Genomic DNA, 26,716 nt, shown 5'->3' with positions numbered 1-26,716 from the left:
ACTGGTATGATGTTAGATTTCTCCTTCTGCTGGCACATGGCAATCAGGAGATAGTGCTGAGGATTAAAAAAGCAAACATCTGTATATACACTCCCTCCCTCTAATAAAATCTGTGCATATTTTTCACCTGTGGGTAATACCAAATGAGTGGGTTCTAAACCCCTTGCCAAATGCTAGTAACTTGGAAGTTATCTACAAATAATAGATGTCTGGCTTAGTCAGTTGTCTTTAGTTTTGGGTGATTTTCTCCCCCCTGCTGTCAGCAGCATTGATTTACACGATACAAGTATTCACTTTTAGGCAACTGCTATAGTTACTGATCCTTTTGACTGTTACCCTCAATGAAACTATCTGAAATTGTTCTGTATTGTTTATAGCATATCAGAATTTAGTGACTGGCAACTTAATTATATAATCAACAACTGAACTCAAGATTTTAGGAAAAATAATCGCCTATTTTCTTGTGCTTGGCTACATAAATCTTTTCTGAATAGCACATTATAGCAATGGAATGTATCAGATGCCAGAAATGTAGCTGAGAAGAGTCCAGTCCTTAAAGCTATTGTTTTCAAAACATTTATCTTGCTTTATCATCTTAATCAGTTTTCTAAAATAATAAATACTCTGAATCTGAAAGAGAAAATGACAATGTTGATTTTAAAATTTCACATTTTCTTATTTCTAGAAAGAATTAATTTTCTGAAATAAAATATATTTTTTCAAGAAAGTAAAGAAGAATAACTGTTACTAATAACGTGATTGAAAAAATAATAAAATTAATTCGTAGCAAGCATGCCATTTCCTTTTTTTATGCCTAGCAATTGTGAAATTAAGACTGAGCTGCTTTAACCTTGAAATAGTTTTGCACACCTTTTGGAATAAAACATAAGGAAACTCTTGAGTAAATGTTCAGATGTATTCAATCTGGTGGTTCCTTCATTTCAGCTCTATTGCATAACGTTGATTTTGCTGAGTCCCAGCAAAGGCAATGCAAGTGTTAACACCCCTTTGAATAACAGTTTAGAGACGTAACTGTTGAACACTTCAGAAAATCCCTCCCCATATAGAAACTCTTTGGAAGTTGATGGCTTGGCCAAACAATGTTCTGATGTCAGAAGAAGCCAAAGTTCTGCCCCATGCCTTCAAGAGATTTAACTTGCATAGTGCTGCAGCAGTGCTGTTCAGTGTTCGGAGAGGAAAAGGATTTAAAGAATGAAAGAAGAGTTGCTGTGTACGCTTGGTAGCAATTGTATGTTGTAACTTGTGGGTTTTGTCTGCAGATTACCGTAATCTCACCCAGTAATTCTTGAAATGGAAGAGGGTTTTGTATTCTGCTTTCTGTCTTTGTAATCCCCATGTCATGGGAATTCTGACTTGGTACTTAAGAACAGACTTAAGCTCTAGCAAAAATAACCTCAAATGCACAAACTCTCCTGGAACAACAGATATTGAAAGACTTTTTCTTCCAGCACTCTTCATGCTTTATGTGGGACGCGATACGTTTTGAGGAGTTCAAAGCACCTCATATTCCCAGAGATTCAGTGGGAAATGAGCATTCTCAGCACTCCCAAAAGCTAAGCTGAGGAGAAGACAGCATTTTTGCTATATCTCCCTTTTTCAGCTAGGTTTACTGCATCTGGTTGGGGACTGTTCAATAACTGGCAGAGCCAGTTGAAACATCATAAGAATCCAGACATCCACTTTTGCTTCTACCTACCTACCCATAATTCATAATCTGCCTGGTCTTTTATCCTAACATAGAGAGCAAAGATTTTTTTTTTAATTCTTTAAATGGCTTGCTTTTAATTATAGTGGCATGAAAGATTTTTTGAGCTTTCCTCATATTTTACTGTAGTGTGTGTGTTTCTAGTGAGAAGATAGCTCAGCCTGGCCGGCAGTCTAATCTTTACGATGAGGTCTGCAATGCTTCTTATCTTAATCAGCTACTGTGTTTATTCACTTGAAATATGTGAAAATCTGAAGAAATATCTACTAAGAGGGATCAAAACAAACTAAGAAAAAAAAAGAACAACAAAAAACCCCCACACAAAAACAAAAAAAAAAAACAAAAGACCCACCAAAAAACCCAACACCCCTTTCAGTAAATTGTGGTGTTTCACATCAGATTTCTATTAGCTTTTCTTTACAGAATTCATTGTAAGGAATGGCAGTAGAATGGAAAGTAAACTTGCATTTTTTTTAAAAGACAACCAACCAAAGAAACCTCAAAATGTCTTCAGCCAGAATCTGGTCACAAAACAAGCATGTTATGAGTCACAGACATAAATTACTTAATAGTGGTTAGTGAAAATTAAAGGAAACTTTTTTTCCCTCTTCCCAAGCAGCTCTTCTGTGGTACTTGCAATTTGCTCTTTATAATTTGTCATAATTTAATAGTCTTCATGTTTGTAGTTCATATAATTTATATTCTCCCTCACAATAGTTCTCACAAATAGTCCCCATTTGTCCTTTTCCTCATAAAACCTACAGTGTTGGAATGTAAACTTAAAAGTATATATATAAGTGTCGATGGTAACATATATCATGATCAAACGCTATGCAAGTAGGCTTTGTATTGCCGAGATAGTCTATACATTGAAGAACTAGTATCCTGAAATGCAAAGAGATAATCTGCTCCATTAGATCCCATTGTTGGGCTATATTTGTCAGTGGTTATGCAAAATGCTGAAGGCCATATGCTCAGTCTAAACACTGATCTGGTGCATATGTTCCCGTATTGGCCTTTCTTGGGGTTATATAAAACACATAAGGAGTTTTCAGTAAGACTAACAATTCACCTGCTATGTTTTTAAAGTTATAATGCAACTCCATGAAAGTTGTTCACTAAAGGTTACAATATAAATGTCAAATAGTAATAATGATGGTATTTTATTTTAGTCTCCATGTAGCCTGATCTTTAATAAGTAAAATAATATTAGTTATCATCATATCTCACTAGAGATACATTGTCTGGATGTTGGATCAGCCATTACCCTGTGCTTGTGTACTGCCATAAATAGTTACTTGACTTGTTCTTTGGTTCTACTTTAAAAGTACAATTAATTGTGTGATAAAAATGCCTATAAAACATTATATTTTTATGACACAAGTTAAACTTTAATACAGGAAAATGTTTAGCTAAACTTTTACAACAGTTTACAGGCAAATATACATATGGAAACACATTACTGTGTATATTTGGATTGTGCAGGTGGCTCTCCTGTACTGCCTGTGAATGCTGACAGATTTGTAAGTCTAGCCCAATAGCACAGAACCTTTGTCCACACTTTAAGTGAATTTTGATCCTGAATATGGGCTGCTTTAGTCACGGAAAAATAGATACGTGTGAGACTTGACTAAATAATGTTTTTTGTTGTGAGCACCTGTTTATCATCAGTAATATGAGAGGTTTGAGTGAATATCCAGGCTCCCAATTGTATGTGGATATTGCCATGTCCATGTAATTTATGTTTTCTAATTATGACACAGTATGTCTCTGACTCTTGTCTGCTACGGATGGCTGAGCAAATGAATTTCGTTGCTGTCTTGAATGTATCTCATTTTCTGTGCCTAATTTAAAGCTATAGAGTTAGCAGTTGAAGTAAATAGGAACAGTGTTTTACTATATTAACCTCAACATAATGCTGCAAATTATGAGCAAGTTAGCTCTTGCATATCTGAGATTAGACACTTAATGTCAAAGGGTTCTTCCCAGCTACTATCCCACTATCCCAAAGAATATTCCCCAGCTACTCTTCTATAAAATTAATTTAAGAATACTTGTTCTCTCACAGTCATATTATAAGTTCTTAATTAATAACTGTTGGGGAAATGTTCAGATGAACTCATGTTCAGCACAGGAGAGCTCACAAGGAAATCAGTGATTTGATTCTGTCTCAGGAGAGGACTGGAATTCCTGCAAGGCTGAGGGTCATACATGGAAGAACGGAGGTAAAGGAGGATACAAAAAAGTTGCTTATTTCATGGAATTTGTCCTTCCTGTGCACTGAATGAGGTCCTGCAGAAGCGGTAGTGTGTGATTATGTAATTGAAGGGTTTTTTCAATTATCTGTGCACAAAAGTCAAAGGAAGGTTAACTCTGGTATTTCCTAACTTCAGTAGTCCTTGATTGTTCAATCCTAATGGTGTCTGCATGTTTCTGGGAGAGTTTTATATTGTTGGCATGTAAGTGTATATGCGGATAACAGTATAATTAGAGATGCTTACCTAGAATTTTAACCCATATGCGGAGCAGAAAATCTTTGTTAACAAAATGTTGTTTACTTATTTTTCTTGTTTTGCTCATTCTCACTTTATCAGAATGTTCTCCACCATATTTTTGAGACAATTTAAGGAAGCTGAGATTGGCAGTGAATGGAGTAATCAAGTCACTTCACTGTGAAGCAGTTCGCTTAGGGGTAGAACTTTCCTTTGAATTTAGTAATTTATCGTGGCCTTTGAATGACCAAGCAGGTAGAATAGTAGCAACCTGGTTCTGTATGACCCATGCAACACCAGAACAGAGTATTTCATAATGAAGTAGAAAAAAAGAACAGAGGGGTATTCTGTTGTAGTGCTTGCTATGTGCTACTATCACTTGTAAGATCAAAAGGGGGTTGGGGACGGAGATTCCCTTCAATTATTTATTCCATCCATAACTTCAAGGAGATCTGGTTTTATACATTTGAAATATTTCCTTTCTTTAGCTTCTATAATATTCTTTCCAGGTACTGTGCATAGGGGTTTTGGGTTTGTTTCTTTTGTTTGTTTGGGTTTGGTTTTGTGTTGCAGTTTTGGGTTTCTTTTTGTTTTCAGTTTGTTTGTTTGGGGTTTTTGTTCATTTGTTTTTTTTATGGCACTGTAATTTTTAGCTTATTGATGATTGATTTATGTCATCCTGTTGCAAAAAGAAAACAAAACACTTTTTGTTTGCAACAGAGGATTCAGTGTTTCACTTAGCAAAAGACAGACAAGAAAATACCTATCATCTAATGAGGAGATGTTAAGGCTTGTACTTCTGCAGTGTTAGTTTCTGGATGAGCATCTGGGGAATGTTAGAGTTTGGATGAGTAGGTCCTCTGTAGACTGAGGTTTGAATGAAGGTGGCATTTTGCTAGGAAATGGGTTCTTGGAAATGCATGAATCTTTCTGTGTATCTGAAGTAATGGCAGGGTGCCCAGAGCTTTGTGGAAAGATGCCCACTTCTTCAGCAATAAATAAAATAAGTAAATAAATAAATATATTTAGTCAAGGGTAGGATATCTTTGATGTGAAGATCTTCTGCTAGATGAAAGACTGCAGCTGGCATGCAGTGCCAGGCACCCCCCTGTTTCCTTAGCGCCTCTGGTGCCAACATCCTCAAAAAGAACAAGGATTGTAATCCTTAAAACATCAGATTTGAAAAAGGATTTCCTTTAGAGCTGAAGTTGTTTTTCTTACCCTCCAGACATGTAGGTAGTGGTTGGACAAATGAGTCTTCCAGAAATTAAGAAATGTTTAATAACTGTGGCTGTTTTCAGATTACAGATCATGAAATAATTAAATTTTCCTGTAACTGTGGACAAGATCTGATGCCCATCTTCTCTTGGAACAGAAGTAGGTCTGTTACTGGTTTAGGCCGGGATGGAAGAAGCCCGGTGTTCATAGATGGGCACCTGAAATAAAGGAGTTAAAGCCTACGTACATGATTCTTCCCCTCAAAACTCTCCCAAACTTCAACTGTTTCCATTTTGGGAATGAAAATCTCACTGAGGCTGGTGTGGCTTGCCTGTTTAGTAACCTGCAATAGATTTCTGCCAACTAGTTGCCCACTGTCCCTTTGAACTCCCACATCCACAGTTGTCCTCAGGCAGGGAGTGCCACATATCCACTTCCTGCTGCATGAAGAGCCACCTTGTTCTCCTTGGTTTGAACCTGGCTTCTGTAACAAGGGGCTACCATGACAGTGAGCAGATAGCCCCTCTCCCAGTTTTTCTTGTCACCATGGACATTTTGTAGACCTTTTTCAGGTCTCTATTACATCATCTCTTTCCCAATCTGAAGAGTACTTGATTACTCCTTCGCTTGCCCTGACCATCTCAACCCAAAACCCCCACCCAGACATCCTCTGCCTGTGGCTCAGAGGTTTCATTTAAGCCCAGGCTGCAGTACCTCTGCATGCCCTGGACTGTCAGCTAGCTGGGAGCAGCAGGAGTTGGGCAGCCTCTGATGGAGAAGAATATGGGAGCTGGGGCAACCCTAGTGCAGACAGGGCCCTCACTGCCCAGGTGCAGTGCCACCACATCAGAGCCAGTTTAGCAGACAGGGCAAGGCAATGAACCAGGTCCAGGGACCATCCAGGAAGTGGGGTCAGGAGCAGCCAGAGACAGATACATCTACAACATACATCCAGCAAGAACTGAAAGCCAATTAAAGTCTTTCAGTGCACTCAGGGCACTGTCAGTTATGTACATCGAATTTTGTCTTTTTTTTTCGCTTATTCAGTCTAACCAATAAGAGACTCACTTCTCAGTTCTGTACAATTTGCTTTCGACGTATCTACTATCTGGAGTAGCTTTCTATCATCAGCAAACTTTGTCTATACTCTTCTACTGCTTTTTCAGATACTCTCTGAATATGGTACCTGATGTTGATCCCAGCAAAGACCCTTGTGGAACTCTGCTGGTGACTTTCTTGCATTTTTACAGCTTCACATTTACTCCTGTGCCCTGCCTCTTAGCCAGTTATTTATCCCTGCCAGAACCTTCCTCATTAAGTAATGGCTGCTTAGTTTCCTTTAAAGCCTTTGGCAAAAGTCTTTGACAGAAATTTTCTGGATATCCAAGTGAACTGTGTCAAGTGGGTCACATTTACCCACATAGAGTGAGTGAACCCTGCAGAGAACTCTCAAGAGGTTTGTAAGACAAAATGTTGCTTTACAGAAGGCATGTTGACTCTCCCAAATAGATTTTATTTATCCAGGTGTCCACTAATTCTAGCATTTCTTATGCCACAGGTCCCTTGTGGTAGCCATGGCAGTAGTCTGCTCAGTGAGAAAAATAAAACTGGAGTAAACCAGTTTTACCTGACTGCCAGTTACTGGCAACCTTTACAGGTGCTAACATTATTAGCAAATCATCAGGATGTATGACTTGTAATTACACTGCTGTTCCAAGATCTCTAGACTAAGACTTCATCTTGCAAAAATAGGCTAGAAAATAATAGGATGTGTTTGATCATGCTGACAAGCGTGGAAAGGACTGAGTGGTACTTCTAGTACTTTATTAAAATGTAATGAAAGGTTTGAGCAGCTCACTTGAGTGGTGGTTCCTCATTGTAATTTTGTCCTAGAGCCTCTCTTGTGGCTCACAACCCTGAACATTAGCAGAACTTTTTCAGTTGCAGTAAATAGCTAGACCACAGTTTGACTATCTTGAGAAAGGAACCAGCATTTGGTTTTCATACAATTCTCCTTCAGAGTGTGAAAGGGAGAAAAGAACAATCACTGGAGAAAGAAAGCATTAATTTCTGCTTTCTTCTGAAATGAAGAAGAGACAGAAATAAACTAAAATGCAGGAGGAGCCAAGATAGTCTGCAATTCACCATATATGGGATATGTTCTGTCTCACAAGTGTAGAGACAAACCTGTTACTCTGCACAGTGCACATGTGGTAGTCATAGCACTAACAGTACTACCTCTCCCTGAAAGGACAGAGCACTTCTGCATATCCTCATATCAACTCAGATATGGTCACATAAATACAATAGATTAATTCTTACTGGTAAGCAGTTCAGAGATCATCTGGTTGACATCAGAGGTTTTTATACCTTTCTGTTTGAAAGGCCACGCAGAAGTCAGTTCTAAGTGGAAGATAAGCACTGTTGTGCTAGTTTTGTTTTTTTAATAATCCCAAATGCCAAGAAACTTCTGATACTATTACTTCCTGGAAAGTAATTGTTTTCTTAGAACAGGAAGGCTTGTAACTTGTAAATGAAATAGCAAGGATTATATTTGCAGGGAATAACCAAATTGGTTTAAAGAAAATTTAAGTATAAGAGAAAATAGTATTAATGAGAATACCCAAATTACTTAATGTAGTTGAACTATCAGGCTTTTAAATCCCTTCGGGCTGTCAGCATTACAACTGGAACAGTAGCTTTTCCTACATTCCACTTTACAAAATTATATGTATATATATATATGGCATGATTCGCAGCTAGAACTTCTTAGAGTTCTTTTAAAATTAATGATGTTGCTGGTGTGCAATGTAGACGCATGGGCAAGAATTTAGTAGAATGTCTCTTTATGCTTTGTCTAGAATGTTTTCCCCATGTTTTTATTCTAAAGTTATATTTGCCACTTTAAGTGCCAAATAGGAGGAAAATCAGGTACTCCTAATTACTGTAATACATTTCTAATATACCTGTTTTCCATAGTATCTTGATTTTACTACAGTGTTTACCATCACTTTGACTTCTTGAGGTTAAGAAATTTCCACACTGGAACTACTATTTTCTTATTGTAACTGTCATTTGCCATGAAATGATACATTTCACATTGTATCTGTGATAAGAGTCATGGATTAAAACCAGAACAAGGTGATTTCCCATTAAAGCTCCTGCTTTGACTTTCAAAATGAAACCAGACCTTTGGTTGGTCTTGGAGACACAGTTCTGGGAGGAGGACCAGCTTCAGGCAGAGCAGAGAGTTCATAGAATCATAGAATGGTTTGGATTGGAAGGGACCTTAAGGATCATCTAGTTCCAACCCTCCTGCCATGGTCAAGGACACCTTCCAGCAGACCAGGTTGCTCAAAGCCTCATCCCACACTGACGTTGAGCACAGTAGTTGCTTTAAGTGGAAGTCTGCTATAGGCAGCAGAGCAGCTGTAATCCTGATACATACAGCCCAAGGTAACCTCACTACCATTAAGGAAGGGATGTGAATGTGTGGCTTATGCTGGAGGAGGTGGGATCACCCGTGCAAGTAGCAGCAGTGACATTTCATACTGATAAAAGCAATAGTTGCTGCAAGTTTGGCTTTCCAGACCTCTCCTGACAACTCTTCCTCACACCTGTATCACTTAACCCGCTCTGTCCCTTATACTTTGCTGGAATTGCTTCATCACAGCCCTTTCTCCACGGACAGGCTAAATCAGATCATTCTTACTTTACTGAGAAGACTCTAAGCATGGTCGGGTTTATTTTTGTTGATTTGTCCTATTTGGAAAGTTGATATGATCAGCTGGTTTAGGCTATGGTACTCCAAGATTTTTGTTACCATTTTGCGTTTGTTTTGTTGGTAGAGTCAGCCTCAGAGGCAGCACCTGTGAACAGACAGGACATTTGAGAAGCAAAGCTGAAATTGTCTGTCTAGTCATAAATGAAAGAAGGCAGTCTGGCAAATGTTCGCAAGTCGTACCTGGGATGAACCTAGGAATTGCTTGATTACTTACAAACGGCCTCCTGCCATTTCCGTAATTAAAAAGTGCTTAAAGTTGCTGCTGACACTTTGTTTTAGTTCAGACTGCAGGCTGGAAGCAGATTTATAAGATGAGCTAAGAAAGCGTTTAGCTTGCCACTATTACTACTGTGTAGTGCAGCGTGTGATTCAGTAGTGGAAGATGTGCTCTCATGGTTTAACCCCAGCAGGTAATTAAGTAACATGCAGCCACTCCCTCACTCCTTGTACTCCCAGGGTGGGATGAGGAGGAGAATTGGTAAAAGATAAAAGCTGTGGGTTGAGATAAGAACAGTTTAATTTAGAAATCAAGTAAAACATAGTAATAGTAATAGTAATTAATAGTAATGGAAAGGCAAGAGTGAGAATAAAGCCCAAGAAAAACAAGTGATGTACAATGCAATTGCTCACCACCCGCTCACTGATGCCCAGCTCATCCCCAAACAGTGATGGCAGTTCTCACACAACTCTCCACAGTTTGTATGCTGAGCATGACGTGCTGTGGTGTGGGATACCCCTTTGGCTAGTTTGGGTGAGCTGTCTTGTCTCTGCTCCCTCCTGACTTCTAGCTTACCTCCTCACTTGTAAAGCATGGGAAACTGAAAAGTTCTTGATTTAGTGTAAGCACAGTGTGTTATCAGCATTGTTCTCAGACTAAAGACAAAGCACAGTACTGCACCAGCTACTAGGAAGAAAATTAACTCTATCCCAGCAGAAACCAAGACATGTGGTCACAGTTTCATGGCCATTTAGATCAGGATTATATCAAATTTTGTTTCTATAACAGTGCCTAGATACAAGTGGGTACTTGAGTGAGTCTTTTCAGCACTGTAGGCCTCTCTCATCTTGAAAGGATAGCATTTTGCCCAGTGGTGTCCCAGACAGACCATGAAGCAGTGCTCTGCCAGTTTCCTAACTGATCCAGAGACGACTGAAGAATATATGCAATCAGTTACCATCTGAGCTATTATATAAGAAGTTTCCTTCTTCTAGTTGTTGCAGCCTGATCATAATGACTCAGTTATCACATGCTATAAAATTCTATAATTGCTGTTAGCTGTATGCTGTCAGAGCCTGTTTTGGCTGTTCTGGCTGAGTAGTCTTGAGACTTGAATATAGGAGGGGATGGGAACTGCCTGGATGGAGAAACCCCTGCAGTCATGAGAGTCACAGGAGAGCTGTCTAGCACACCTGAAGGCTTTTCAAACTACAGATGGATCTCCAGTGCTCTGTCTCACTGCAGTTTACTTCACAATAGCGCTTAAAACTACAAAGAGGAAAGAAAATATTAGCATTCCTTGAAAGCTGTTTGGATGAGGAATGGAGTTGTTATTAAATCAGAAAGAAAATACTAGCATTCCTTGAAAGCTGTTTGGATGAGGAATGGGGTTGTTATTAAATCAGACTGCTTTCTTGTTTTTCTCCAAATAAATTTTGTTGAAACTGAAAAGTCTAAATTTTAAAGAAAAGTGACAGGATGAAAATCTAGCAGAAATGTTTTGATGATGGAAGAAAAAATACTGCTTTGAAAATTTAAAGCAAAGTTTTAAATAATTGTTTTGAATTTACTTCAATATTTTAAAAGTTTCCTTAAACTTTTATAGGCAATACCAATGAAATGTTTTGATTCACTTGAAGTGACTTATTTGATATATTTTGCAGAATATTTTTTTGAAGATTTTTTTATTTTTTCCTTTTTTGGGAATACGTTTTCCTGTCCAGTTATTCCTGTGCTGCTTATTTCCAAGGGGGTCCAGTTGACAGCTGTTATGTTTTAATCTTCCAGTTATTTCTTTGCTACATGAAATTAACATGCCTGGATCTGCTGTCCAGGTATTAGGTTCATATTAGATTTAATACCTGCAGGTATTAAAAGATTTCTCGACTTTTCTGTGCACACTGAGGGAGATCTATGCTGAAGCTGCCCTGTTGGTTTGCACAAACTGCTCAGTAACTTTCACTGGAAAGCTTGTAATGGTTGGTGCTTGTGTCAGCCATACAGCCAATAAAATAGATTCAATTGTTTTGATTTCATAAGAAATAGGAGGTCTGGGCAGCAGCTGTTTTGTAGAGCTTGGCACTAGGGTCAACTGGAGTAGTTAGAATAAGAAGGAATACTTACAGTAAGGAGCTCTTTATAAATACTGTATCTTAGTTAAGCTACTAGCTGGGAGTCCTCGATAAAAAAATCTAGAAGAAAGAAAACATTAAGTCACAAAGTTTTATTGATTGACCTCTTAACTAAAGCCCTAGTCTTAACCACATGGATCTGTCATAAGTCAAAATAAAACTCAGATGATACATCTAAAAATTCTGCCATTCCTTCCACAGAAGCCATAGTTCTAAGCTTAGTCACTGACTTGTGTTGAAGGAATGCTGTCACAGGACTGTAGCAAGGTGGATTTAGGTCAACATGACAGCGCACAGAATACAATAACTACTTAGTTATGCACATAGGTAGTGTGAAGGGAATTGTTTAATTTTTCTTGTCTGTGGCAGTTAAACACTGTGGTCAGGGTGAAATGCAAGACTTCCTTTATTTCCTGTTTACATAGACTCTATCCTCTTTACTGTGTGCTCCCTAATGATGGTTTTGGACTCTCTCGTTTCTTCTTGTTCCTCAGTGCTCTCACAGCCTGTTCAGCTTAGTTCTCCCACAGCCATGGTTTTGGACTAATTTCTGCAGAGCTGTTGAGAACTCATTCATGACTCATTCTTCTCTTGCTTGCATGAGAGAAATATGCCCACTAAAAAAATCTCACTGTGGCATGGCATGACGAACTTGTTAAGTATGCTGAGTTGTGTTTTAGCAGGTCTTTGTGCCGGGTTCCAACCTATACACTGCAACATTAATATGCTTCCTCCTAATGCCTACCCATAGGGTAGCCTGATGGATGTTTTGGAATATCCTTGTTCTTAAGATGCAGTATGTCAGAGTCAGAAGGAGCTACTATTAGGAGAAATAGAGAGTCAGATGCCATAGAATCATAGAATGGTTTGGGTTGGAAAGGACCTTAAAGATCATCTAGTTGCAATGCCCCTGCAGGGGCACCTTCCATTAGACCAAGTTGCTTCAAGCCCCATCCAACCTGGCCTTGAACACTCCCAGGGATGAGGCAGCCACTACTTCCCTGGGCAACCTGTTCCAGTGTCTCACCACCCTGACAGGGAAGAATTTCTTCCTAGTATCTAATTCAAATCTACCCTCTTTCAGTTAAAAGCCATTCCTCTTTGTCCTACCTTTACACACCCTTGTAAAAAGTCCCTCTTCAGATTCCTTGCAGGCCTCCTTTAGGTACTGGAAGGCTGCTGTAAGATCTCCCCTGAGCCTTCTCTTCTCCAGGCTGAACAAGTCCAACTCTCTCAGCCTGTCTTCATAGGAGAGGTACTCCAGCCCCCTGATCATTGATACAGCCCTTAGTGTGTTTTCACCAGGCTTTGTCTGCCTTTTTCTGTTCCACCTTTGTGCAAGTACAATGATATGATCATTTAGGAAGCAAAGTGGTGTAATGGTATGCCTTTCCTTATTTTCCATGGCTGTAGCTTTCCTGTTATGACTCTGTGTTACAGCTAGGACTCACCAACAGTTAGCTCTCTGTTTTTAGGCCACTTCTTACCTTTCCTGACACTAGTGAAATGAAGGTAACGTATTGCCCACATCAGGCCTTGCACTGATATTTTTCTTTCCCTCCATAAATATTCTGTGATATGCTTTCAGTCTAAACCTCCCCTTTGGCAAAATGAGCCTGTTTCCTGTTGTCCTATCACTTGTTGCTTTGGAGAAGAGATCAGACACCTCTTCGCTCCATCCTCTTTTCAAGTAGTTGTAGAGAGCGATATGGTCCCCCCTGAGCCTTCTCTTCTCCAGACTAAACAACCTGAGTTCCCTCAGCCACTCCTCATTAAGACTTGTTCTTCCACACTCTTCACCAGCTTTGTTGCCCTTCTGTGGACCCGCTCCAGCAAATCAATGTCTCTCCTGTAGTAAGGTGCCCAGAACTGAGCATAGTATTTAAGGGGTGGCCTCACCAGTGCCAAGGATAGGGGGACAATCACTGCCCTAGTCCTGCTGGCTATGCTGTTTCTGATACAGGCCAGGATGCTGTTGGCCTTCTTGGCTGCCTGGGCACAAGCTGCTCATGTTCAGTGACTCAGTCAACACACCCAGGTCCTTTTCCACCAAGCAGCTTTTCATCCACTCTTCCCCAAGCCTGTAGCTCTGCATGGGGTTGTTGTGGGCCAAGTGCAGGACCTGGCACTCTGCCTTGTTGAACCTCATGAAATTGGCCACAGCTCATTGATCCAGCCTGCCCAGATCTCTCTGTAGAGCCTTCTTACCCTTAAACAGATCAGCACCCCCAGCCAACTTGATGTCATCTGCAGATTTACTGAGGGTGTGCTCAAACCCCTCATCCAGATCATCAATAAAGATATTAAACAACACTGGCCCTAATACCAAGCCCTGAGGGACAACACTAGTGACTGATCACCAGCTTGATGTGACACTATCAACATTCTTCGGGCTCTGCCATCTAGCCATTGTTTTACCCAGCAAAGAATACACCTATCTGGGCCATGATGGTGACACATGTTGGCTTGCTGGAACTTCAAAGCTTTGTAGAATACAAAAAAGACATGCAGAGTTTCATATTTCAGGGAGATATTTAAAAAAATAGCCTCAGACAGAAGGAATATGGGAGCAATCCAGGGCTTGGCTGTCATTAATTGAATAGTTCAGGCAATTAACACAGTACAATGTGTTAAAGGTCAAGTAAAGGTACAATACTTGGTTATAAATGTTAGAGTATAGTCATCATTAAGAGAGAACAGTTTGTCCGTTTAGTTTTATAGAAGGATGATGCCATAAAGTTCTGTCTCATACTCACTTCCCGTCTCATTTCAAGGAACACTGTGCACCTGTCATTATACTTCCTAATCTTTTAAAACCCCTTAAACTGTGTCTCCAGAACTAACAAAATACCTTTTTCCTGTCTGCTTTATATGTAAATAACAGATTAATGAAAGAGGTTTCCTTTGGTTGATTGGCTTGGTTTGGTTTCAGTAATTGCAGAGCAAGTCAATTGTAAAACTCTGAAGTTTCCACTAAGTGGCAAGCGCTTTAGATTTGTTTCCAAATAATGCCGATGATTGCAGAACCATGGCAAAAAATGAACTTCCTTCACACGAAGCAAGTTCTTTTAACACTAAGAAAGCATTCTTTTCTTATAATAAACTGAGTAACTTGCTGGTTTAGATTCGGGGAAACAAGAAGCTTTAAGTCTACTATTAGAATTCGTCTTTCAGTGAAGAACTGATTTCTCCTGGAGTCTGAGATTTGAAGCTGTCCAGTATTACACAATTACATGCTATACACGTTTTGAACACAGAGACCAGTTTAGCTTTTTTTTTAGCTTTTTTCGCTTACAAAAAATCACTATCTAGAAATCTGTACATTAAGAGGTAGAGAAGACAAATAATAAAAACAAGACATAAGGCATGTTGAAACCTAACAGAGGTCTCCAAGCCAAGCTTAGTTAAACCTATTATAGTTTCCTTGCTAAAAAGAGAGTATGTCCAGGTTTTATGTGTTAAGTGGTCATAGTTGACAAAACAGACACAGTTAGGTCAGTTATTTATTTCTGATTTGATCATTGTGAATATGTTTTCTTGCTTTCAGTAAAGAAGCAAGATGTAGAAAGTAGGGCACACACTGTACGTCCTCAAGGAGTTAAATACATGTGGTTTCATCAGAATCAAATTCCTAACTTTGAAGTCCATTCACCATGGAATATTTTTCTCTATGAAACTAGTAGAAAAAGCTGATAGAGTTGGGAAAAGTACTGGAATGTGTAGGGAGATTTCTTGATTGATTGCAGTGGGAGTTCAGTGGCTAGAGTGATGGGAGATCTGGATCGAGGTTAGAAAAATAAATCACATAGCCTAAACTGACAAAAATGAAAGGTTCAGGTCTAGTCAAACAAAGATCAGTCATTGTAAGCTTAATGGAAGTAGTAAGGAGACACTTGACAGCTTAATACAGACTTTGCCGTCTGTGTTCATAACATTTTCTTTGCTGCCGTTACGTAAAGGAAAGAATACACGAACAACCCAGGGGTGGAAATGTTAATACAGCAGTGAAAGAATTACTGGTTTGAGCTAGATATGTCATTCCCTTCCATCTTTACATTTGATAGAAACACCAGGATAAGAAAGCAGTTTTAGGTACTGTATCACTGAAATTATTCTAAAGCCATAATGAATGCCTTGTTTGAAAACATTGATTAAAAAGCATCGAGATGTCAGAGTAACACTACATGTCAAAAATGTGTATACTTCTCCACCCTCACAAGAGATACAATTGCCATATCACATATAGCATTATTCTATTCTCAGCAATGGAAACTATTGAGAAATAACTTCTGATCTATTTGTTACCCAGAAATTTAATCCTGGTAATTTCTTTAGTCTGTGTCCAGTGTATAGAAGAAATCTATTTCTTGTATCCATCTGTGTGACTGAGTTTTACTGAAAACATGACTTGTGATACTGGTTAAAATAACGTTGCAGTTTGGTGGGATCTCCAGTTCCTACAAACCACTCTTCACTAAAAGAGTGTTAGATGTTTTCCCACTCATTTTTTGAACAGCTTCCCAGGCAGGCATGACAAATGCTTGCACAAATGGTACCCAGGAAATTATTTAACCAATGAGCTCCTCGGCTTGTGCAGCCTGGTATAGCTCTGTTGAAGCTAACTGGGCTCATGGATTTACTCCAGCTAAAGATGTGGTCCTCTTTTAACAATGAACAACTAGGAGCCGGTAGCCAGAACTTCTTGTTGGAGTGGAAAAACCCCAACATTCTTTATAACTGTTAACTCTTGTAAGTCTCAGCATGATTTGCGATGGAGTGTGATACGTAGATCTCAGTTTGAAACCACTGTGTTAAATGCAGCAATCTCACAAAAAACTTACCTGTTCCCACCCTATCCCTTCCCTAATACAATCTTCTCTTTATGGGCATGTATTTTAGCTTATGTGCTTATTGTACCAGCCTGTATACTTACTAGTTAATACTTTTTTATTCAGCATATCTAAACTGAACTGTCAATACCACTCTTTGTCGCAAACTTCTGCTACTTTATGGAAAAAAATGTCCAATTCAGGCCAAAACTAGCGAGTCAATTCTGTTATTTTTATAAGATTATCACAGGAATGCCAATGAAAATATTCTTAAGTTACAATGGGTGTAACACAGGATTTTCACATTACCCCCTCCCTCTGGGGGAAATCCATAACTTTGTCTACAGTGTGAACTCCACTCATATGGGTCAGGGGAGATTTACCCAGTCAGTATGTTTGTTTCCACTTCCATTTTCATTGGCACAAAACCAAACAACTAAGGGGAAACAGGCAGTGCAGGGCCCCCACCCTGGCTCTGAATATATTTTCTTCTATTGTAGCTGGTTCCCTCAATTTCCCAGATCAATCAAAACCTGTGGAGCCACTGCTGTGATAAAGTTGGTTGCTGTCAGGAGGTAGGATATTTGTGCTAGAATGATCAAGAGGGGCCAGAGCTTTTAGTGGCAATGATAACAGAAATAAATATCTGCTGAATTCCAGGATAAAAATGGGGCCTAGTGGCGTTATGGAGTATCTGGAAACACACTGAATTTCTAGCGGTCTTTGTACTGTGCTAGCATCCCAGTCTGAGAGAGTGAAGAGCACCAATTCTGATCTTTTCAGGGCTATCATAACATTATGGAGATCTGGTATATAACAGATGCTGATAATGTCAACACTTGAATGACTCAGAGGTCTGATTAGGATGCTGGTCTTGAGAAGTCAAGAGATCAGTTCCCTGAAATGTCCTGTCCGAAGTCTCAACAGACTGTGTATGAATAGTACACCCTAAATCAGTGTAAAGTTCTAGTCCCTCTATGTCCCTTATGAAAAGGATTAAGAATCATGCTGTGGTTTAGCTATTTATTTGTGAGAAAATAAGCAAGAAAATCTCTCAAGGTGTTGAGACCATGTTATACACTTTTATCATGAGGAAGTGCAGATCAGCTTCTGCTGTCTTGGTTTTAGTGAAGTCTGCTGCTGGGTTTAGTAGTAGCTGGCTGCTGCCTGCTTTCATTGCAAATACTTCCTGAGTCAGTAATTTACTATTCTCACTTCTGCTTTTCTAATCTTAACCTGATTTGAAAGTTAAGCTTTGCTCTTCCTGATTTTTTTTTGGTACATTATTACTTTTACTGGCCTAAAGCATATCCTGAAAGATAATTTTGATTATCATGTTAGAAACAGGATGTACTACCACCTGTTTCTCCCAGATTTACGTGTAGTGTTTGAACCACCAAAACTAGCGAGACCTGCTCTATTGGCTTCTACGTAAGATAAATAAGATAGGGCCTCATGCTCTGTCTTGCGTGGCTACTTTTCCTTTACCACCCATGCACTGGCCATCTCTGTTCCACTAAATGAGATGTGCTCTGCAAGGAGTCTGTGCTCCGCAAGGCTGTGCTCTGCTTCAGAGGCCAGCTCATGCCATGTCCCAAATGCACATGGTTATAAAAACTAGGGTAGCTGTATTCAGGTTGCATTTTGGGAATGGTCACTGACCTGTGCTGGCTGCTGAGCCATGACCAGGAAGTGTTTGTAGAAGAGGTGGCTGGGCTGGCTTGAGCAGTGCCAGGGTCAGCCTCTCTCTGCAGTTGTCCCGAAGGTCAAGTCCCAGAGCCTGGGATCGTGCCTGCCATCAAGGTATGGGTGTTAATAGTGTTCCTGATCAGTTGTTGAGGTAAGTTTCAAGCATAAGCCAGAATGTTTACAACTCTTTACAGGTATGTCTCTTCTTATCGACTGTTACATATCTGGAGGGATTCAGAGGTCTTATTAGATACTTGGAAAAATGTTTGCTTTCTGAATTTTATGATCCTTCCTCTGATACTTTTAGGGTCAGAGTTTCACATGCTGATGTAACATATGAGAAAATACTGTCTTTTATCAGTTTTCAGTTTGCTACATATAATTTCATTAAGTTTCTTGTTCTTGTTTTCCAAAAGAGAGAAAATAACCAGGTCTAATTCCGTTAATAAGCAATCAGGGTTAGAGCAATAGGAAGCAGGATGCAAGAAGTGACTTCACAGGCAACAGTTATATTTTCATATATGTCTGCGTAATAGCCTGTGAGAAGACTTTTTTCTACCATTTCACTTTTCTTAGGTGCACCAACTGGTTCCACCATTTAAAACGTATGCTGCAGGACATAATGCATCAGCAAATGATGATGTGAGGCAAACTGATATGACTGGCCAAAGCATAGTACTGTCTTTGTCTCCTGGCTTCAGTGACCAAAACCCAATTGTTGAATTATTTTCTGAGAGCACAATCTTGTCTTTCATTGAATTATAAAAGGCCCTGCCAGGGTTATGTGCTATTTCCAGTCAGGAATATGGAGGCTTTAAATTCTTGCTGGGTACAAGGAGTACTATGCAGATGATGCAATGGGAATGATGCAGAATAAAAGTCTAGAGTGAGTTTTTAGTAGTGCTTAAAATAGCGTTTTCTTACAAATCAATAAAGTCACATTTGCAAACTAAGAATAACAGAGATGAAAGATTCTTCTTAATTACATCTCTATTATATTCATGCTGTGCAAAATGTAACTGATTATATGTTGCAGCTTTAAGTAGGACAATGTGAAGTTTTTCTCAGATAAAGCTTATAAGATTTATATTTTTAATTATGCTGCTATATTACTGATGAGTGTATGCAGGTGGTTCCACATAAAAACTGGTAATGTTTATCCTGTTGGGGGTTCTATATATTCTACATGTATTAATATAAGTAGGTATTTTAGGAATGTTTTAGAATTATTTAAATTGAACTGGGTTTCATTTTGGATGACCTACACTACACTGCCAGGCATTTAGTGACCAGCAGTTTAACTGTTCAGTGTTTGAGAACTTTAAACCCCCGCGAAGGTTAGCCGGAATGTGTTCCTCCACACATGAGTTGTCCAGCATGAAAGCATGCTACTGATGCCTTCACGGAGCTGTAAGTTAATATAACACCCTACTGACTGTGGCTGATGGGACATCTTTGAACCATACCCGAAGGAACAATGCCCCTATTTTTAAGTGAGAAGACAGGGAATAAAAGTCTTTTACCTGGTGACATTTTTAGAAAGTTCATAACTTAATTAGTATTAAACCTTGCCTTTCCTGGTCTTTAGGCAGAAGGTAACTTAGGAAGTAAATTCAAAGGCTGAAAGGAACTTTTTCTGGGACGATAATTTTTTTGATATAAAAGATGAACCTCTCATTCCCTTCAGTTTCAGTCAGCAGCTTGGAAATCTAGAATATGCTCACTTGGTTGTCAAGCAAAGGAAGGAAGAGTATGGTTGCTGTGTGGACATCAGGCCGGGTATAAAATGGTTCATTTTAATTGTTTAATCATTTGGTAATCATCTTTTCATATGCAGCCTCTGTGTCTGAGAGTAGATCTCTCTCTCTGAATGGGCGTTTGTTTATGGTGCTGGTCCAGTTATTAATCCTTACCTTAAAATGGGAAGAAAATGATCAAAACTAGACGGGATAGCACAGCCTTCCACACTGCTTGGGTCTGTGCAGTGCCTCTGCTGTTGTTTTCATATGGCAGTAGAGTCATGCCCTCCCATTCTGCCTTGAGGGGGCTGCAAGGATGAAGACAGGACTGTAAAGCTTCAAATACAGGACTCAAAGGCATCATTGTGTGGGAAAGGACTTTAAACAGTTGCTGAATTTCAAGTCCATGCTTAAATCCAAATCATAGCTGTGAGACTTTAGATTTTGCTCAAGATTTTTGTGAATTTTGGGTTATATGCACTGTAGAAATGAAGTAGAAATGGTTCTATATTATCACTGCAAATCAGAGGTTCTTTACATTTATACACAATCACAATCATATTTCCAAACAGTAGACCTCAGCCCTGTAACATTGTATGTGAAGGGACAAACTTTTATACAAGTCAGGATGAGAGTCTTCCCTTCTATTTATTGCAGAGATAATCCTTTTTTTCTTTTTTTTTCCTTTTTTTTTCTCTTTGTTTAAATACGAATATTTTAAATAGTTAGAATTAGGATTGTCTGTTTAATTTGACAATTACAATGCATGCTAACATGAAATTATGTGTTGTTTACAGTCATTTTTATCAGGGCCAGCATACCGTAGCAAAATGAGGACCTTTTGGGGAGGTCATACAGCTTCTACAATTTGGAAAAGAAGCAAAAGTAAACCTGCCACACCTCCTTATTTGCATTTTCTCAAACACAGCTCAATCAAATTGTGGGTTGCGCAGAGAGCGAACAACATGATTTGACGTGCAGGGGCTCCAGAAGAGTGCTATGCTTAATATTTTGCATAAAAATTTGTATAGGTCTTACCTTACAGCTAACTTTTAAGCGAGTAAGCAGAGCATTACTTATGTCCAGAGTGAGTGATGTGACACTTCTTTGCAATTACTATATTGACATTTTGCTTATAGGTATTTTTGTAGATCTACAGATTGCCTTTACATCTGAAATGTTTTTTTAGAGTGAAGATATGCTACTCTTGAAGCCTTTGGCATGTGATAGCTGTTCTGGGTTTAGTGTTTGTGTCTCGTTGAAATAACATGGGTTTGTTTGTTCTGTAGCCATTCCAGCCCACCCACACCTTGGTGGTTTGGCCCTTCCTCTTCCTTGCCTGCAGGTGTGCCCATTGCTGACCTCATTCACCCATCTATTTGGAGTCATAAATACATTTAACCTAATGTTTGGCTGTATCTCTGTTATGACATTCTTGAAATAGAAAAAACTTCCAACAATTAATTGCCTATTATAAAGCAAGACTTTTTTTCTGCCTAAATTTCATCAAAAGAGATATTTTTTCATGCTGTTACAGTAAATGATTGTAAACTTTCACTTCTATTTTGGGCTTCGCCACATGCTTGCAAGTGCCTGTGTAATGTCACTTCCCCATGCTCCTCTCTTACTTAGTTCAAAATGACCATCCTTGTGCTACCTTTTAAGAATGTATGTAGAGTGCTTAAAGGTTCGCAGATGTCTACATGAAAGCAAATTATAATTAATTCTGTACTGCTTTTTTATGTCTAAAGTGCCACGTATTGTAGCTAAGATTTTTTGTGGATTAGGATTGGCCTAATTCTGTCAGGCAGAAGAAATTTGATTGTTCACTTGAGTAAAACTGGAGTTAATATCAACTGTTTTGTTCGGTTTCTGAAAATTCAATCCCAAAGCTGCAGAGATTTATTTCAGAATATTTTCATATGAAAGTTATGTCCTCTACAGGGGAAATAAAATTAATTTTCATGCCAAAATGAAATCCAGCACCATTCTGTCTTACTTTTATGAGAAGCCTTTTTAGTGGATTTAAAAAAAATACCAGCAGTGTTAATTGAACCAGCACCGACTATCACTGGTATCCTGTGCTGCTGCCTACGCACATGTAGTCATTTACACTTCTGTAAGGTGGAAAATGCTGTACGGAAGGGCAGCTGCATGCCACAGCTGTAAAAAGAAAAATGCAGTTCAAGGTGTAACTTAGTGTGAAAACAAACTGGATAATGCACAGATTTCAAACACAGACATTTTTCCCCAGAAATCTTGTTTTGTTTTGATTCTAACCTTCACAAATTTCAAGTCTTTAGGGCTGAAACAAGCACTGTACAAAGATAGATTGCTTTTGCTCTTTTAAAAAATTCTTGGCCAAGCAAAAGTTGTTGTCCAGCATTTCTCCAAGGTTGGATAAGTGCAGAAATGAAAGCAGGTGGAGAAAAAGTAAAAACTCATGCCTGAGAAAGAAGTGCAGAGTATAAGAGGGCAAAAGATGAGGTTTTTTGGGGAAATGATGACAACGAGAGAAGTAGAGAAATGTTAGGAGCTAGAGGAAAATATGAATATTAGCACAGATTTTGGAGGCAAGTGCTGGAATGTGTTAGTGATATAAGAAGAAATCAGAAAAAGAGAAATACAAAATGTATGGGATGAGGTTATATACAGAATGTTTCCTTCCCAAATCAGCAGCTCAGCATTGTAGCGCTGGGTCTGATGACGGCTTCAGCTGCCCACAAATGGCTCTTGAAAGTCACTTTCAAATTCTGTATCTCAGTAGCAACAGGTGTCTTCATGAGTTCAAATGGTGGAATTCTGTGCTGATGCTCTAAAGAGACAAAATCAGTAGATGGGACAAGCTTAGCACTTAGTTTTGTTCTATAGAATATGAGGTTTACGCACAGTGTATGCACAGGTCTGTTTGTTTCATGCAATCTTTAATTAGTCATGTACTGTGTCTCTTAGCCGCTTATTTTTAGGACAGTCTGCAAATGATTCAGCATGGTGTGGGGAAGACCAATACAGGGTACTTTCCTCTTCATAAAAATTCAAAGGTATATATGTGAAATAGGCAGAAGACTCCTAGAAGACAAGAGAATGGTCTCATAGTTAGGAAAATTAGCAACTATGAGAATGGGATTCTGTCCCCGCCTTTAGTGATAAGTTCCTATTAAAGATGGCCAGATTGCTTTGACCAAAATTTTCCACTGGCCACTAAGTACTCCTTTTTGGATTTTCTACAGTGGGCCAGATTGGCAGACTGTTCTTCCAGCTGCAGTTTAAGGTCACTGATAGTGTGCATTGGACAGATATAAAACCCCATACAAATACTAAGTAGTTAAGGAAAATCAGTACTCTCATTTCTTAGAGTAGAACCCAAAATCCATGGAAACTTTCACCATTTTTGCCCATTATGTCCATGCCTAGTGTTATCCTTATAAAGTGGGTATGATAGGAGGGAAAAAAACATTTCCCCTGCGGTCAGTTCCTCTTCTGAAGTCAATTAACATTTGTGAATTGCTTAGATAACTTTGGTAAAAGCTGTAATGTACTCCAGAGGAATTTATTAATTTTACTTTTTAGTATAATATTATAGGAAGTATGATTCCTGCAGAAAAAAAAAAATAGTGATTATGAAATGAAAACCATACTCAGGTTATTCTCATGATGGAGAAAAATTAATTACCTAGTGAAACTTTCAGTTTAGGAAGTCTTGAAAGTCCTTGATTTCACTATATGAGGAAGGTGTTCATTTTGGTTTGATGAAGAAAAGATGGAGAGAAAAGATGAAGGCTTTTCTGGGTAAAATATATTTCAAGAGTGAATTTCCTGTGGTTTAGGGTGATCAAAAAATAATTGATAGGCAGATTCTGTGTATGTGGAGTTCCTGACCAAGAGCATCATACCTATATTTGTTTCCATTAAAATCAAGAAAATATCTTAGATTGCTTGTAGAAATGTTTATTGTGTGTATTGCAATAAGTATTCAGTATCCACCGTTCTGAACTGGTCTGGGCCAATGGGATTGCAAAATATTTGTCAGCTTTGGCTGACAGCCTGAAGTTGCCACAGCAATTTTTTCTCTTTAATGAGTATAATAGATGGTGTTTATAGAAAAATAACTGTCTCACGAGAAGCTGTGCAGAAAGTTCCATTCAAAACCATTCTGTTTATATATAGTTTTGTTGTTTGTTTTCTTTTCTTTTTACTTACTACTGTGGACATTTGCATGAAAACAGGCTATTTCTCCTTCAAATTGCAGTCATGGACATAATAGGTACTACGCCAAAATGAAGCCAACGCACTTCAAAAAAGTAAACTATTTTGCTCACCAAATCTGTTTCTTCTGTGTATGTAAAGTTTTGAGCACTTATTTTCCTATCTAAATTTAGGGCCTGTTTTTTTGTGTGTGTGTTAGTTCTGTAAAACCAACAAAACAATATGGATATAATAATAATACACTAGCAAAAGACTAAATGAGTAAAAAACCCCAATAGCTTAAATAGCCTTCATGTTTTAGCACTTAACAGTGACAGCAGGGAAAAAGTTTTTTATTGCATGTACTGATCGGGGATTTTATACAGCTTAGCATCAGTTATAAATACTCATCAGAGAGATAAAAGGAAAAGCTGAGTCCTATTTTGGGTGATGGTGATCAATGGAATTAATAAAGGCAGGCTTCTCTTAAGAATGTCTGTGTTCTTTCTGATGGTCAAATTTTACTTTTCCAGTCTCAGGTTGAATGTAATATTCTGCCAGTTTGAAAGATACACTTTCACTGACAAGTAGCATAGCTTTTCTGGTTCAGCAGTGTTTTATAGTGCCCTTAAGATTTACTTTAGGGGTCCAAGGCTGAATGAGTGCACATTAACACTTATGTTCGTATTTGTATTTACACCACTTCACGGCTTGGTCCCTGGCTTCAGGTCCATCTGAACAGGAAATACTCTCAGCTGCCTAGATAGCCCTGTGTCATTTATTTCTCTGGCAGGAACAAGTAGGAGAGTGGGTGCAGCATACTGCCAGATCCTTAGCCCTTGTAGCCCTCATCCTAACAAAAATGTAGGCAGGAGCGTGAATCACTGAGCCTTCCAGCTGGAGGCAGCTCCAGCCAGATCAGTCTTACAACTGCTCTGCCCTGTAGAGGTTCACTTGCCCTGAGACTAGAAGACCACTGTGGCTTGTGGCATAGAGCATGCTTTTCCTGTTCTTCCTCCTCTCAGTCTAGGGTGGTTCTCTGAAAATTGATACTTACCTGTGCAAAATCTACTGGATGAAGCTGTTTGTGCAACTGTAGGATTTACAGTCACCATACCAATAAATAAATGTTCCCTCTTTGGTTAATAAATGGAACAGCAGGGTTCTAGGGCAGGTGAGCATAGTCCTCTGACTGTAAAGATCTGCAGAGAAATTAGGAGTGGACAGGCTCCTGTTTCTACGGCATGATCATTTTCCAGTGTCATGAGCCCCACTTCTTCCCAAGTTACCTGCAAATCTTTCAGACAGTCTTTTTTTTTTCTCATCTGAACAAGTAAGAATCCCTCTGATCTTTTCTAGTGTAGCCAGCTCTGAGAGCCTGATGAATTGCTCTTACCTCTTTGGGGCCATATGAATTTTTGATTTTCAAATAAAAATTACAAAACCTCTGTAAAATACACCTCACAGTTCTCCCTGCAGATGTAAGCTGCTTCTAGTTTTGCTGTGCAGCTTCACAGAGTCAGGGTCCATTTGCTTAGGCCAAACACCATTTGAATGTGACTGAATGATATCAGGACCCAAGCAGTGGATAGAAACATCAAGGGTTCTTTGGAGAAGTTTGTTGTATTAATTCCTATTTTATAGCTGCTGTGTATGTAGTTTACACTTGACAAATTTTTTAGTTGCTTTTTGCTTCTGCAACTGATAATGCCTGCTCATATTGTCCTATTTTTTCATACTTTGGTGTTTGATGCAGGACTATGGCCTAGTGAAATGTTTGCAAAGTAATTCAGCCTGAGTGTGCCGGTTGTTTCTTTGGTTATCTGTTGGTGATATTCTGTTCCCACCTAGTTTGTTCAGTGCTGATTTGGCAAACTGTTGCAGGTTTTAGCAGCAGGCAGTTCACAGTAATTGTATCATATAATACATTAAATAAATATATGATAAATGAGCAAACAATAGACACAACCACAGCAACTAACCAGGCTTATCTTGTGAATAAGCACAGCAGGTTGGCAAAGGAGTATGAGGAATCGGAGAAGAATTTCTTAGAGCGTGACTGCCACAAGTATGTCAATGGAGCTAAGTCAGCATGGGAAGAGTGCTGGAGTGCAGTAATTTGCTGTGGATTCAAAAGCCAGCTACCCTTCTGGGTGATGTGGAGGGCATTTTCTGCGAATGCTGATGACTAACCTTCGTGAGCTCTGCAGAGCTGTTGCTTGTGCCACTCTTCAGCCAGCCTCTGTGCTGCTGCATTCCAGGGACATTCCACTGGAAACAGTAGCATGGCACAGAGCTGCTGGAATGGCCACTAGTCAGCATCAGACGAGTAGCTAAAAATTGTAAAGGACACCAGTCGTCTTTTTCGAAGTTGCAGTTTAAGGATTTGTTTGCCGTTCTGAATTAAAAAATCTTGCTTTTGCTTCACCTTTGTCCAGTCAATACATATAGCAGATTCATAGTGTGTGCACAAATGGATATTTAGCACTATAATTTATATTTATTTTTTGTAGGTTTTCTGATATAAAATCATATTTTGCTGTACTATTCTTACAGCATTTTGCCCACTAGAAACCAGGACTTTTTTCTGCCTTTCTTCCTCCTATCTCTGTTTATGTTTTTCTATATAGATCTACATTTAGTTATTGTGTTGATGATACTTTTCTGTTCTCTCTCTTCCTGACGTCAACCTTTCTCTGTTTTTC

The 26,716-nt window shown here is 38.9% G+C and overlaps 1 protein-coding gene across 6 annotated transcripts in view; it reads left to right on the top strand.

Moving 5' to 3' along the window:
• The window catches only part of ADGRG6 (adhesion G protein-coupled receptor G6), a 106,664-nt gene that overhangs the window by 14,616 nt on the left and 65,332 nt on the right, over positions 1 to 26,716 (top strand). The window lies entirely within an intron of this gene.

This window comes from Pezoporus flaviventris, unplaced genomic scaffold (assembly GCF_033815535.1).
Source record: "Pezoporus flaviventris isolate CSIRO_AGI_PZ_B2104156 unplaced genomic scaffold, CSIRO_AGI_Pfla_v1 ptg000066l, whole genome shotgun sequence".
NCBI classification, from domain to species: domain Eukaryota; kingdom Metazoa; phylum Chordata; class Aves; order Psittaciformes; family Psittacidae; genus Pezoporus; species Pezoporus flaviventris.
This window is presented reverse-complemented; position numbering and strand designations above follow the sequence as displayed.